A 14,298-nucleotide genomic window follows, 5' to 3' on the forward strand; every position below is an offset into this window, starting at 1 on the left:
AGTTGAATCACAAGGTCAATTGGACATGGATATATTTTTGGAGGAACTTAATAATATTGTATTTCCTCTGTCGGGAGATAAGACACCTGGACCGGATGGATTCCCCTTATAATTTTTTTAAAAATTCTGGGAAATGGTTACAGGGGAATTGTAAAAGCTTCATGGCTAGTGGAGAGATCTTTAAGGGGGTTAACTTTACTTATATAGTTTTAATCCCCAAGAAATCAGTCATTGCTCACAAGTTTCTATAAGATTTTGGCTGAACCGTTAAAAGTTGGTTTATCTTCACTCGTCTCTGACCCACAATCAACTTTCATCCAAATATAATTTAAATATTGATAGTGTGTTGGTTGCACAATAATGTATACACTCAATAATGATGAATCAGCTTCCTGAGGTTGTGATCAAATTGGATATGGAAAAAGTTTATGATAGAGTGGAGTGGAGTTTGTTTTTGGAGATTATGAAAAAAAATGGACTTTGGAGTTGGATGTATATCTTCAGCCCACTTTTTTATGCTTTTCAAGGGTACCCTCACAGACTTTTTAATGTGTTGAGAGGTTTACATCAAGGAGACCCATTATCCCCTTTTGTTTACTATATAAGTGGAATGCTTTAGTCTGATGATTCGGCATGTGAAAAGTAAGAATAATTTCATGCGCTTCAAGATTGCTAGCCAGTGACCTTTTGTATCTCATCTTCAATATGTAGATGATACACTTATTTTTTGTGATAATGATATGGCACAAGTGATGAATATTGCTAGATTTTTAAATTGTTGTAAGGTGGCATTAGGCTTGAAAGTAAACTTCCATAAAACTTCTCTTATTGGTATAAACTATGTTGAGCCTATGGTGGAGAATTTGTGAGGATTGATGGGATGCTCATTTCTTATAACTTATTTGGGGTTGCCTATTTCTGACATAAGATTATCAATCTTGGTAGAGGATCAAGTGGTGGAAAGAGCTCAAGACAAGTTGGATTTATTGAAGCTTAAATATTTGTCTTTGAGATGAAGGGTTACGCTTCTTAGATCATGTTTCGCAAACCTCCCTATCTATTAGATGTCAATAATTCAAATGACTGCTTCAGTAGCTAAAAAAATTGAATAATGCGGAATTTTCTGTGGGGATCTTTTGGGGAGACAAGAAAATTTCACCTTTTGAGATGGGATAGGGTGTGTACCCCAAAAAGTGAAGGGCATGGGTATTAGAAAAATCAAATATATAACTCTAGCCCTACTGTGTAAATGGTGGTGGCACAATTTTCATTTTAAGGATCAATTGTGGTACCAAGTTCTAACTGCCAAATATGGTCTGGATTGGCAGGGGATATGGATTAGGGGGTGGTAGAGGAATTAATAAGTCGTTTTTGTAGAGATCTATTTTAAATTGTAAGCCTATGATTACAAGATATTTGAGGTGGAATTTTGTTTGTGGTAATTAAATCTCTTTTTGGCACCACAGGTAGATTGGAGAGTGCCCTTTGAAACTGGCTTTTTTTTAGATCTTTGACAATACTGATCCAAATGTTTAGGCAGATGATATAGTAGAGGTGAGAGGTAATCAAGTTATATGGAATGTTAGTAGAGGTGAGAGGTAATCAAGTTATATGGAATGTGAATTTTACATACAACAGGTCAAATGAGACAGTGTTCTCCCAACTAAAAGAGCTACTGGAAATTTTGGATAAAGTTTATATCGCACAGAGGCCGGTAGATAAGATTGTCTGGGAGATTGAAAGTGATAGATTGTTTACAGTAAAGTCATGTTACAAGCTGTTTTTTCATTATCGATGGTGGTGGTTGTGGCCACAAGTAGCTCAAATTTGGAAGTGACACATACCTCACAAAATTCAAGTTTTCCTTTGGCTAGATGTTCAGGATAAAATTATCACTCTAGATAATTTGATTAAAAGGTGAAAAATCTACCAAATATATGCCTTATGTGTAAGGCAAATAGGGAATATGGTGCACATTTATTCATTCATTGTTCTTTTGCCACAAGGATTTGGTATTGGTTTTTTTGTCATTTGGGGATGTGCTTGTCTTTATCCCAATCGGTAAGGGGTAATATTTCACACGTCGCTATTCTGTAATTGCTAAAGATTGCCAGTGTGGTATGGAAAATAGTTAGAGGAGTGGTTATGTGGGAGTTGTCAAAGGAACGGAACAGGAGGACCTTTGACGAAGATTGTCTTCCTTTTGATAGAGTCAGTAATAAAAACAAACATTCTATTTAGTGTTGGCTATCAGTTACAAAGGAAAGTTGGGGTATTAGAGAAGTAGATATGTTGATCACTTTTCAATATTTGTTTTCACTAGGTGTCATAAGGAGTAGACCACATAGTGTTTGGGTTACATCTTTGCAAGGGGGACTCAAACTTAACTTTGATGGGTAGTTCTTTTGATAACCCAGGGGTAGCTGGTGTTAGTGGAGTTGATCTGAATTGGAATGGTGATATCATCTTCACCTATGCTAAGCCCTATTGTCAATTATGCTGAAATGCTAGCTTTGATACAGGGTTGTAATAAGTTACCAAGAAACTTTTCTAAAGTAATTTACTCATTTACTTTAACAGAAGGTTAGCAGAAGGCTGTAATAACTGAAACTTCATGTCTTGGGTTTGAATTGGTAAACATAGATGAGTGTTAGATAGTGAACAAAAGTTGATAATTTGTACTACTTGGATTTTAATGAAGATCCCTCTTATTCTACTAATATCAATGCTTCTTTTGATTATTCATGTTGATGACTCGCATTTTAGATTGAGACATATAAATAAAGATGAACTGCATAAATTCTTCAAACGTGGCTTATTCCCTAACTTGGAAGAAATTAATTTTCAAGTTTGTGACCCATGTATTTCTAATAAATTAGCTAATAGTCCTTTTTAGAGATGAAAGAGGCTAAATGAACGTCTTAATATCATATATTCTCACATATGTCGACCATTAAATGTATGGATTATTTCAAAACAAAAGATTTTCTGCTCCCATTGGAGTATACTATTCATCTACTCCCTTAAGCAAAACTTACTCTAGGGATATCTTTTTTATCTCAAATTTTGGGGATGTGATTTCTAGAATCTAGGAAACAACCTCAAAGAAAAAAAAAATTTGAACTCACTCTACATGTGCCTAAAAAAAAAAAATCATCTCATGATTGCACCAAAACCATCCAATTTTTTGAGGGTATGATCTAGATGTTTATGAACTCAAAAAAAAGAGAAAAAATATGTATTGAAAATAAGCATCTAGTTATAATTAGATTGATATAAATAACTCCCAAGTTAGTGTTTTGCCTGAGTAGTGTTGTGCCTGAGGGAGTAAATGTATATATGCACCCGAGGGAGCATAGTATATATACTATTTCTAGATATAGTTATGTGTAACTTATTAATAGAAAATCAGATATATTACCCATATTTAGATAATATAAAGTTGAAGTAGATAATCAACAAGGTAGACATATTAAATTTCTTAAAACATATAAGATAAGTGAATATTGCTCTGACTTGTCTGCCCAATTTATAAGGAGCATAGTAAAATTCACCAAACTGCCATACTATAGCACAATATCGTAGCAAAAAGAAAAAATAGAACTCTAATAGATGTGGTTAACTCTATGATGAGCAATGCATATTTATCCCATCATTCTTGAGGCTCTCAATACAACAATATATATTCTTAAATGTGCTCCAACCAAAGCCATAGGATTAACCCCTATACGGTAGGAAACCAGAACTCAGTAAACTTAATAAATCTTGGCACAAGTTCTTATATCACCACAAAATAGATATTAACTACAAAGTAAAACTATTAAATGTTCATTTATAAGTTATTTAGAAAATTTCAAAGGTTATAGATTTTATAACTATGATACCAGATATTTAGTAGAAAATATGTGATCCTCATTTCTCAGAAAATATAGATGATGAGGTATGTTTAAATAAAACTACTAGCTTCTATGAAATTGTGAATGATAAGGGTTTTGAATACCCTATCACTAAGTCTCCCTCTACAAGCAGCAAGTGTGACTCTCTTGAACCTAATATACTAGACATACCAAAAAGAACTACCTTAGATCAATTTTATGAATTCATGTTTGTAGATAATTATTCTCCAATGAGTGATGATATAATAAATGAACCTCGAAGCAACAACGAAGCTACTAACTCACATAACTTAGCAAGTAAATTCAAGCCACGAGTGATGAGATTAATTACATTAAAAAGAATAAGTTTAAGAGTTGATTGATCTCCCCAATGAGTCCTAAAAAAAAAGCTTAACATAAATAGATCCATAAAAAATAAAAAATAAATAAATAAATTAGAAAAAACTAGATTAGTAGTTATACAGTTCACCCAAAATAAGGTTATAGATTATGTAGCGACTTATTAAAACAACTTTCTTAAGGGGCCGATGGATACCTGAAAATATATTACAGGGAAGCATATTACAAGGAAATATGAGATTTACCATGTTTGGGTAAACTTCAACTATAAGAAAATAGAAATAAATTGCACAAGATCTTTCCAAAATACATGAAATCTATTGTACGCATGATAGCTGTGAAATCCATTACGCATTTAATGGGTAATCTAACTGCACGTCTCTTGTCAAAAAAAAGTCCTCTATCTCTCACCATTCTCCTTCTCTCTCTGCAAAGCATCATCACCATCTCTCTTCCCTAATAAGCCCTTACTTATTACTCTCTCTAAGGCCTTTTCTCCTCGCTCCAATAAAAAACCATTCTTCATCTCCACAATGAAAACTATTTTCCTATATCTCACAGTATAAATACACAAAAAATGTTAGAACCAATGCATCTAAGGTGGAACCAAAGCAAAAAGTCCAGACTCCTTGCTTTACAGCCAATTTAGTTTTCAATAGAGAGAGAGGGGGAAAGGTTAGAGAGAGAAAGAAGAGAGAGAGTTCAAGAAAAAAGGGAAAGTTTGTTCTTGGGTTTTATGCTTGTAATAAATTGAGAAAGACCATGGGTAGCACTGCTGGTCTAGTGATACACTACAAACAATGATCTTTTTTACTTTTATAGTAAATACTCTTCTTGATAGGTTATATTTATGTCTCTTTTTTGTTTCCTTCTTCTTGATAACATAGATTCCCTCCCCTCACCTTAATATTTCATGTACTTTTTTTTGTGACGGCATTTTCTTACCTTACTTCACTTACCTCTTTAATGGATTGTGTTTACTCTCCTTTTTCTCTTTCTTATTCATGTAACAATGTAAATCTCTCTCATCTCTCATGCTTTTTAACCTAATGCTTGTTAGTTCATATTTATTACTCTTTTCCGTTTTAGTTAGGGTACATTTTGCTTTTATCTCTTCTCTTTCCTTTTATCTTGCTGTTTGAATCCTATCTTCTTCGTTTTTCTCATTCTCCAATCTCTTTTACATTTATTTTATCTCTTTACTTTATATTTTGTTCAATAGATGAGTCGTCCATACTGTCCTCTAGTTACATCTATCGTTCTCACCTTTTTAACTATCTTCTATTAATAATTTATGTTTATCCACTTCTTTCCTCCCATTTTAATGCACCATTCATTATTTCTCTCCATTTCATTCATCTTAGCCATATTTCTTATTTTCTTTCCTTTTATTTATTTCTTATACTTAGCTTTGTTTCTTGTGTTGCATGTTTTTTATTAGTATTAGCTACCTTCTATTTTCCTCTCTTTCATTTTACTTATCTACGTGCTATATTATTATCTTTTTTCGTATTTCATACTCATAATCATCTTCCTTTTTGCTGAGGACCTCATCATTTTCCTTCTCCGTAACCATGTAGATATTTCCACACTCTTATCTTTTTCTTTTATTATATGTCATGCATGCTTAGATTAGTTTTATATCCTTCTCTTCATACTTTTTAATTTCTTATTTTTTTACATTTAATTGTTGGATTCTTTACTCCTGCCTATTTATACCTCTCTAGCTTAGTGGTTTATTTATGGCTCTCTTTATTTGTTTTCTTTCTAAATCTATTTTATTAAAAACTTCCCCTTAGCGTAAATCCCTTCAAAATCTTCTTGGTTGAGTTCCAAGGTTAAGACAATAGGAAAACCAGCTTTGTCGGCTCTTTCTAAATCTATTTTATTAAAAACTTCCCCTTAGCTTAAATCCCTTCAAAATCTTCTTAGTTGAGTCCAAGGTTAAGACCATAGGAAAACCGAATTTGTCGGCGACCCAAGAGGGATAAAATCTTAGGACCCGACCCTCCTTAAAGAGTAAATTGACGGGACTCATACCCCACTAACTTATCGATTTGTTTGCACCTGAAATAAATAACTTATCGATTTGTTTGCACCCAAAATCAAAACGGGGCATAGTCCCCTACCCATAATTTTGAGTATAAATGGCTTTATTTGTCATTAAAAACAATTTGAAATTTACTTGCCACTAAGCCTATCTAAAACAGGTGCTCACCATTCCATATAAATGCCCTTAATATTATCTTTTCTTCCCCAATAGCATAAAAGCCATTTCTTTTTCTTTTCCTTTTTTTACCCCTCCATTTGAATGTTTTGCATAAATAGGGTTCGTTCCCTAGGAAATTGCTAGTAATGGAGTGCCAAGCAAGTATGCCACCTATTCTTGGCGACTTTAAGGGTGTTTTATCACTAACTTGAATAATCGGGTCATCCAAACATAGCAACAAGAAATAGTTTTCCTAGCAAAATTGATCGAGAACATGTAAATGGTGGCTCTAAACCAATGCCAACCCAAATATTAATGTTTAGTGTTCTGTTAACTTTTTTTTGATAAATAAATGATAATACTAATATGATAAATTTCTTCAAAAATACGACATTGTTCAGCCATTACTAACTCTAAAACATCACATTCGGAAAAAGTATCGGTTTTTATTTTGAATATTTGGGCTTTATTGCTAGCAAATACTAAATATCACTAAATAGAGAAAATATATTGCTAAAATGTTTAAACTAGTTCCAAAAATCCAAAATTATCGCAGATATACTTTAATTTAAGTTTAATTGGAAAAAAATTCCAAACTTTCGTTTATCTTTTCTACACTCTTCTTTTTTTCTTTTTTTTCTTTTTTTACCAAAATGACCTAGTCGTATTACCAATAGTTAGTACATATTATATGGTACTTAAAGTACCGTAATGCTTATAAATTTGTATACTGTATTTTAAGTACCGTAATACTGAGGGCATTTTATACAGTACTTTAAGTACCGTAAACTTACACTGACCCTTAACCCATGTTATACGGCAAACCTTTTTTATATTTATCTATTTCATCTCTAATTTCTTTTATGTTGATCTATTTTTTCTCTCTGTTTATATTTATCTATTTCTTCTCTAATTTCTTTTATGTTTATCTATTCTTTCTCTCGCTAATTCTTTTTCATATTTATCTAATTTTTTCTCTCTCTCATTTTTTTTTATCTCTTCTTTATCTCTCTATAATCCTACTCTAAGAGCCAATTTGGACATGGCCAAATATCCTAGTTGGGGAGAGAAAAGATTTAGAGAGAGAAAGAAGAAATAAATATTAAAAATAATGAGAGAGAAAAAATAAGAGATAAACATAAAAAAAATAGAGATGAAAGAGATAAATATAATAAAGAGAAAGGGTTTTACGGCATTTTAAGTGTCATATAACATGGGTTAGTTTTTACCATACTTAAAATGCCGTAAAATTGCTTCTAGTTTTTACGGTACTTAAAGTACCATAATTGACTTCACGGTCATAGCCATAGTTTTACGGTACTTAATGTACCATAATGCTAATTGAAGTTACTACGGTATTTTAAATACTGTACAGAATGATACCTATTAAAGTATTACTGTATTTTAATTACCGTAATACTCCTTCAACTTATTACGGTATTTAAATTACCGTAATGTTATTTAAGGTAAAAAGACTACCATGAAAGTTATTTTTATCCAAAAAAACCAAAAATTGTGAGAAAGGGTGTAGGTGAGGTTTTGAAAAATTAAGGGTTTTTTTCCGATTATAGTAAAATATAGGTATATTAGCGATAATTTCCTATTCGTTTTTCTAAAATGGCTATGTTATGATTTTTTTATTTATTTATTTACTCTTATTGTTTTATATTTTTTTATTAACAAAAAAACCAAATTGCCCTTGTCTTGGTTTAGAATCCAAAATAAATGATGTCATTTTGATAATTTAGCCTACTTAAGTGGCCTAAGCCAAATAACACAAATATGGCATGATGTTCAACATTTTTCAATGAAAATGCGAGGAGAATTTATTCCCTTGGACCCCTACTTGTTTACACGTGGCAGACCTAACCTCGCTTTTTTTACAAAACCATTACACACTATCGACAAACATATGCCTGGTTTTTACGGAATCACATGGGAAACCTACAGAATCATTACACGTGGTAAACGAAACCTCTTGTTTTTTATATGTGGCAAAAGTTCGCTCTTTTTTTTTTTGCTAGTGGCAAACGTGCGCTTTTTTTGTTGTTTCTTTTTGACGAATCATTGCACGTGGCAAACCGAACCTCACTTTTAATGCATCGATACACGCGAACAAAACCATCCTGCCAAATTTTTATGCCTCACGTTTTCAATGCAACAAGTGGTTGGAACACGCTACGTGTCTGGTGCCATGACTCTTTTGGGGTGTTGTGTCTTGTGCCATGACTTTTATGCCGTGTCTCCTGCCATGACTTTCATGCGGTGTCTTGTGCCATGACTTTTATGCCGTGTCTCGTGCCATGACTTTCATGCGCTGTCTTGTGCCATGACTTCTATGTTGTGCCATGACTTTTATGCGGTGTCTTGTGCCATGATTTTTATGGGGCAAATGCTTTGCAAATGGGTATAACGTGTCGTTCAATTACACTCGTCGAAAAAGCTTCTGATGTCTTGTTAATAAATAACGTTATCACTCATTAACCTTAATGAGTAACTAGTTATTAACATTAAAATTATTAACATATCGTTAATAAAAAAAAATTTGCCTTATTATAATGTTAACGGGTATAACGTGCAATTATTAACATTAAAGTTATTAACGTGTCGTTAATAGCTCGGAAAAGTTAATAACTTATAACTCATTAACGTTATACCCATCATTTATATTCATCGATAAAGTTATTAACGTTAGAGCAACAAGAAATAATATTAATACTAGTTTATTGACCATTAGTTTACGAGGCATTTAAAATAAAAAAAATAACATTAGCTCAAACGTCTTTAAAATCTATTTTAAAGTTGCTTTGCCAATTATCCCACATTACAAGTATGATAGTTATATATTTTTCTAACTTTATTACAATATAATTACAAATTTACGTTTCTAAATTCTATACTTTTATAGATTTATTTATTTGTAAGGGTCACATCTTTGTTTATTATTTATAATTATACATTGATAACCAAATCTTGTATTTTATTTGTTTATTTATTTAACATTATAAATTATATAATGTATTATTTTTATTATAGCTGTAAATAATTTTTTTTAAAATTAGATGATATTATAAGACAAATTTTAAATTTATTCATACATGGAAAGAACATCTCAATATTCGTATATTGATGAAAAAAATGAAAGTGTATAATGTAGTATCCCCATTTCTTATTGGATTCCTAAAAAGTAATTTATAATGATTTTTAATATTTTTTTTGGATTTTTTTTAAGGCCGAATCTGATCGATTTGACCGGTTCCCGATCCGAAACCCCGATTCACCAATCCGAATGAGTTTTTGGGGTACCCGATCCGAGGCACTGATCGGTTTTTACAACCACTGGATGTATATAATGAGACCATTTACCTTGTTACAAAGAAGTCACAATTACTTGTAACCATCTAATGTGAAATACGATAGCTTGGGTGCTTACAAAGTTCGACAAAATTTCTTTTGAACTTTGACCTTAGTCAATAAAATAAATGCAGGCACCCAATTTAACATGCAATAGTCAAGATTAATTGTGACCAACTTGTATCCAATGTAAATGAAACCATTGTATAGTTTTCATTAGAAAAAAAGATGCAGTTTGTATGAAGTGCCAACCTTAAACAATCAAACTAAGGAGCACCTTCAAATTTTATTAAAAGATTTAATTTTGGTGTCAAAAAGTTTTGGGATGCCTGGAAATTTATTTTCACCTCAATTATGAAATTTAATACTCTAAAAATGGTGTGGATCATGCATATTCCTAAACAATTGAAATTTTTGAAAATGGATAATCCCGATAATGTTTACAAGGTACATAATTTTTAAGACTTGAAATCTTTATTTTTCATATTCAAAACAAGATGATCAATTAGAAGGTTTTTCAAAGTTGGAATAGTATTTTACAAGGTGTTTTTGAAGCACGCTTCACTTCTACAGTATAAGGTTGATGCCTTATATGAACTTTTTTAGAAAAAAAAAATTATCCCCTGGACCCTATATCCTAATTGAAACCCAATGAATTTTTTTAAAAAAATCCCCTTTGAAGTCCACAGAAGTCATTTATACTTATAATTTTGATGGAAAATAACTCTAAGTTATTCGCAAGCCTTTTTCTTTTCCAAAAAAGTCTTTATTGAACCTATGTAATTTTATGTGATTAATAAAATGTTGCACTCTTGTAAAAAAAATATTCTAAATTTTGAAATTTATACTAAAAGGTTATTTGTGAGGATGCACAAGTATGAGGCTTCACCCTTAAAAAACCATATTGGAGATGGATAGAGAACCCGAAGTGCCTCCTCCTCACTTACAAATCGATATCCGCTTCTAATTGTTTAATTTGGAGCTCCAAATATAGTGCAAATCTGGCCGATCAATAAAATTTATCTTTTCGACTGAGTTTTGAATTGTCACTGCATGCAACCATGGCGCTGCCAAAACCTTTAAAATTTACTAAAATATGCTAAAAACTAATTTTGTCATTCTTAACCAAAAATCTGAAATTCTGAATTAAGTTCAAAGTGTGAAGATGACCAGATGGGTTATCCAACTTGAACCAGCTAAGATTCCATATTTAGAGGAATAGTGATCCACATGCTACAATCCATAGCTTCATTGCGGAAAGTTGAAACATCGCTTTGTTTTAGAGAATCTCAAATGTATTGGTAGGTTCCTATTATTTATGTCCTTATGGGCCTCATCACTTTTGTGACTTGAGGTCATAAATGAGAATGGTTGGCTCTTTTCGGTGCTAATGGGGTATGTCTTTTGGGTGGCAATCGCCCGGACCCAGGACCCGTGGGGTAGACCCGATCCAACTCCAAGTGTGAGTCTAAAAATTGGACCCAACGGGTTGAGTTCAGGTCCAAATCTTGGACTTGAACATTATTCGTGTTTGGGTTCGATAATATATTTCGGATCTCAATTTATGAAATATATTTAAATATAATTAAATACATAAATATTTTTTTAATTTTGAGAAAGTTTATATAGAGCCGAGGCTCAAAACAATCAAATTTGAGTCTACCTAAAAAAATTCATTAGAAGAGGTTGTCTCGACATCAGAAAAAAAAATAGATTTCAAGTTTTGGAAATAGTGTATTTTGTAACTCATTTTTGGACCATCAATTTTCAAGATTTTCAAGTTTTCATAGATTTGTTGATCTTCACTGTTTTTGAAGCTTTAAACTTTATAAATAAATATAAAATTATATTTTAAAGCTATCACAAAGATTTCCAGTATTGAAACCACATTTCTTGACACTATTTAAAGGTAAGCTCTAATTTGATTGTTTAGAGCCTAGGCTCTATACAAATCGCACCCTTTAATTTTTGGGTCGGGTCCGGGTCCGGGTCCTACACTATATTTTTTAATCTGGATCCAGGTCTAGAGAATTCGGGCTTGATCAGGTCCAGGTCCAAGTCCCAAATCATTTTTTTGAGTAACGGGACCTATTGCCACCCCTAGTCTTTCCCTGCACTTGTAGCATGGCTCCCATTTTCCATGCAAACAAATGTGTCTTGGAAATTTTTTATTTCCTTAAAAAATTATTTTTTTAAAACTTTGCCTCTCGATATAATGTTTGGAATATCATAATGTTTTTTATCTTAATTATTATTATTTATCTATAGGGTTGTCTATTGGCTTGAAGGTATATTAGGGGTCGATTCGATGTTTCAAATATGGAATACCCAAAAGTGAGCACTCCGATATTTGGAACAAGAGACTGTGTAGCCTATGAGAGTTTTGAGACCAGACTCGGCATTCAGATGTCCAGACATGAAATCGGACCTCTAGTGGTATGGTCTAACAAATATCAGACCGCTCAAAACTCTGAACAATTTCGTAAGTCTCGACAATGCCAAAGTCTAGGGCCACAGCTTCCCGGGCCAAGCCTGATCCATTGGGCGCCCTAGGCTCATTAAACAAATTATTTGGAAAAGGAAGCGGTTTATATAGAACCGAGGCTCTAAACAATCAAAGTAGAGCACACCTTCAAATAGTATCGAGAAGTGCGGTTTCAATACTGGAAATCTTTGTGGTAGCCTTAATATATATTTTCATTTCTAGTTATAAAATTTAAAGCTTCAAAAATAGTGTAGATCAAGCAGATCTATGAAATCTTGATACTTTAAATCCATTTTTTTTCTCATGTCCATGCATCTTGATGTCGAAATGATCAATTTGAAGGTATTTGAACATCAAAACAACCTCTTCTAGTGAAATTTTTTAGATGAGTTTTAATTTGATTGTTTAGAGCCTCAACTCCATATAAACTTTTTCCTTTGGAAAGTATGTCCTTTGCCGTGATGATAAAGGAAACTAATTTTCCAAGGCCTAAAATTCAAACCCTGAGGCAGTGGCCAGACTAGAATTTCCTACAGTTTCGAGTCAATACGTATATTTTCTCCTTGTAGTCTAAAAATAATATTTATCCACGCTTCTTCTCATAAATGATAAGAAAAAATAGTGGAAGAAACTCCTTGAATGTTTATAATATATTATAGCTAAAAGATATTCTACTCCTCCAGGGTATAGTGTAAATTTACTCCCTCATATAAAACTCCATCTAAGATTAATTTTAGGACCTCAACTTTTGGGAATATACCCTTTTTAACACAGATTAACCTCAATAAAAAAAAATCGTAATTGCACCCTCTAAGAACTAAAAAAAGATAATGTCTCAATATTGAATGGAAACTGTCCGATGTTTGGAAGGTGGGATCTAAATGATAGAAAACGTAAATTCCAATTTTTTTTTCTCTTTTGAGAATAATCATCTAGTGATTATTGGGTAGTTCCCAAAATTTCGAACCGAATAAAATCTTCCCAAGTGGGTCATCTGACCGAGGGAGTAGAAATAAGCTATGCTCGCAAGAGAACATAGTATTTGTGCTCTATATTGGATATTTATGCCCACTAACTTTTCCTTGTGAAAGATTGATAAGAAAGGTGCTGGCGTTTTCTAGCATGTCTAGAATGCAATGATGTTTGTTGCCTATGCACAATCTCATGGAAACGGACTCGTAGCATATAGAAATTTGAGAAAATTTTGTACAGATCTCTAATTCCTCATTATATTTCATGGTAAACGTTCTTTATATTTTTTTTTTAAGCGGCATAAAAAAATCTTCAAGTATTTTACCGTATGCCTCATCTCTTCTCTCCCACGTTTATCATTTTTGGTCAACAAAAACTAACTTCAACAAATTGTTTTATTCCATTTCAATCCAAAAGCTTTTTTAAAAAACTCAAAATAGAGTTAAAAAAGCTTTTGGATTGAGATAGAATAAAACAATTTGTTGGAATTAGTTTTTGTGGCCAAAGGTGAATAAATGTGGGAGAGAAGAGATGAGAGGATACGGCGAAATACTCGAGGGTTTTTTTATACCGCTTAAAAGAAAAATAGAAAGAAAATCTAACATGAAATAAGACGGAAAATTAGGGATGTGTACGATATTTTCTCTAAAAAAATTTAGTGCTTTATGGGGAAAAGAGTTGAAATTCACAAATTTGATGAGAAAAAAGGACCTTCTGTTTTTTTTAATTCAAATAAAAAAACCTAGAACTAATTAATTTAGAACTTATAGCTAGCATTAAATATCCAAAAAAAAAACTAGATGAATGGATCTCTCTAATTTATTTTGATTGGATCTTGATTTCCTTTTAGTTTTTGAATTAAACATAATTAAATTTTGAGATTTTTTCTCTAAACGACCGTAATCATCTAATTTATTGATATAATTACATATTTTCTTTTATTTACCAGCGCATGCAAAATGAGTTTTTTTCAACGTAATAACGTAGATACTGTTTAATAATTTTCTGGATTTTTTATTTAAGCATTATTTAACTCTAAGATC

Source organism: Amborella trichopoda, chromosome 6, assembly GCF_054954075.1.
Source record: "Amborella trichopoda isolate Santa Cruz 75 chromosome 6, AtrichopodaSantaCruz75HAP2 v2.0, whole genome shotgun sequence".
Lineage (NCBI taxonomy): Eukaryota > Viridiplantae > Streptophyta > Magnoliopsida > Amborellales > Amborellaceae > Amborella > Amborella trichopoda.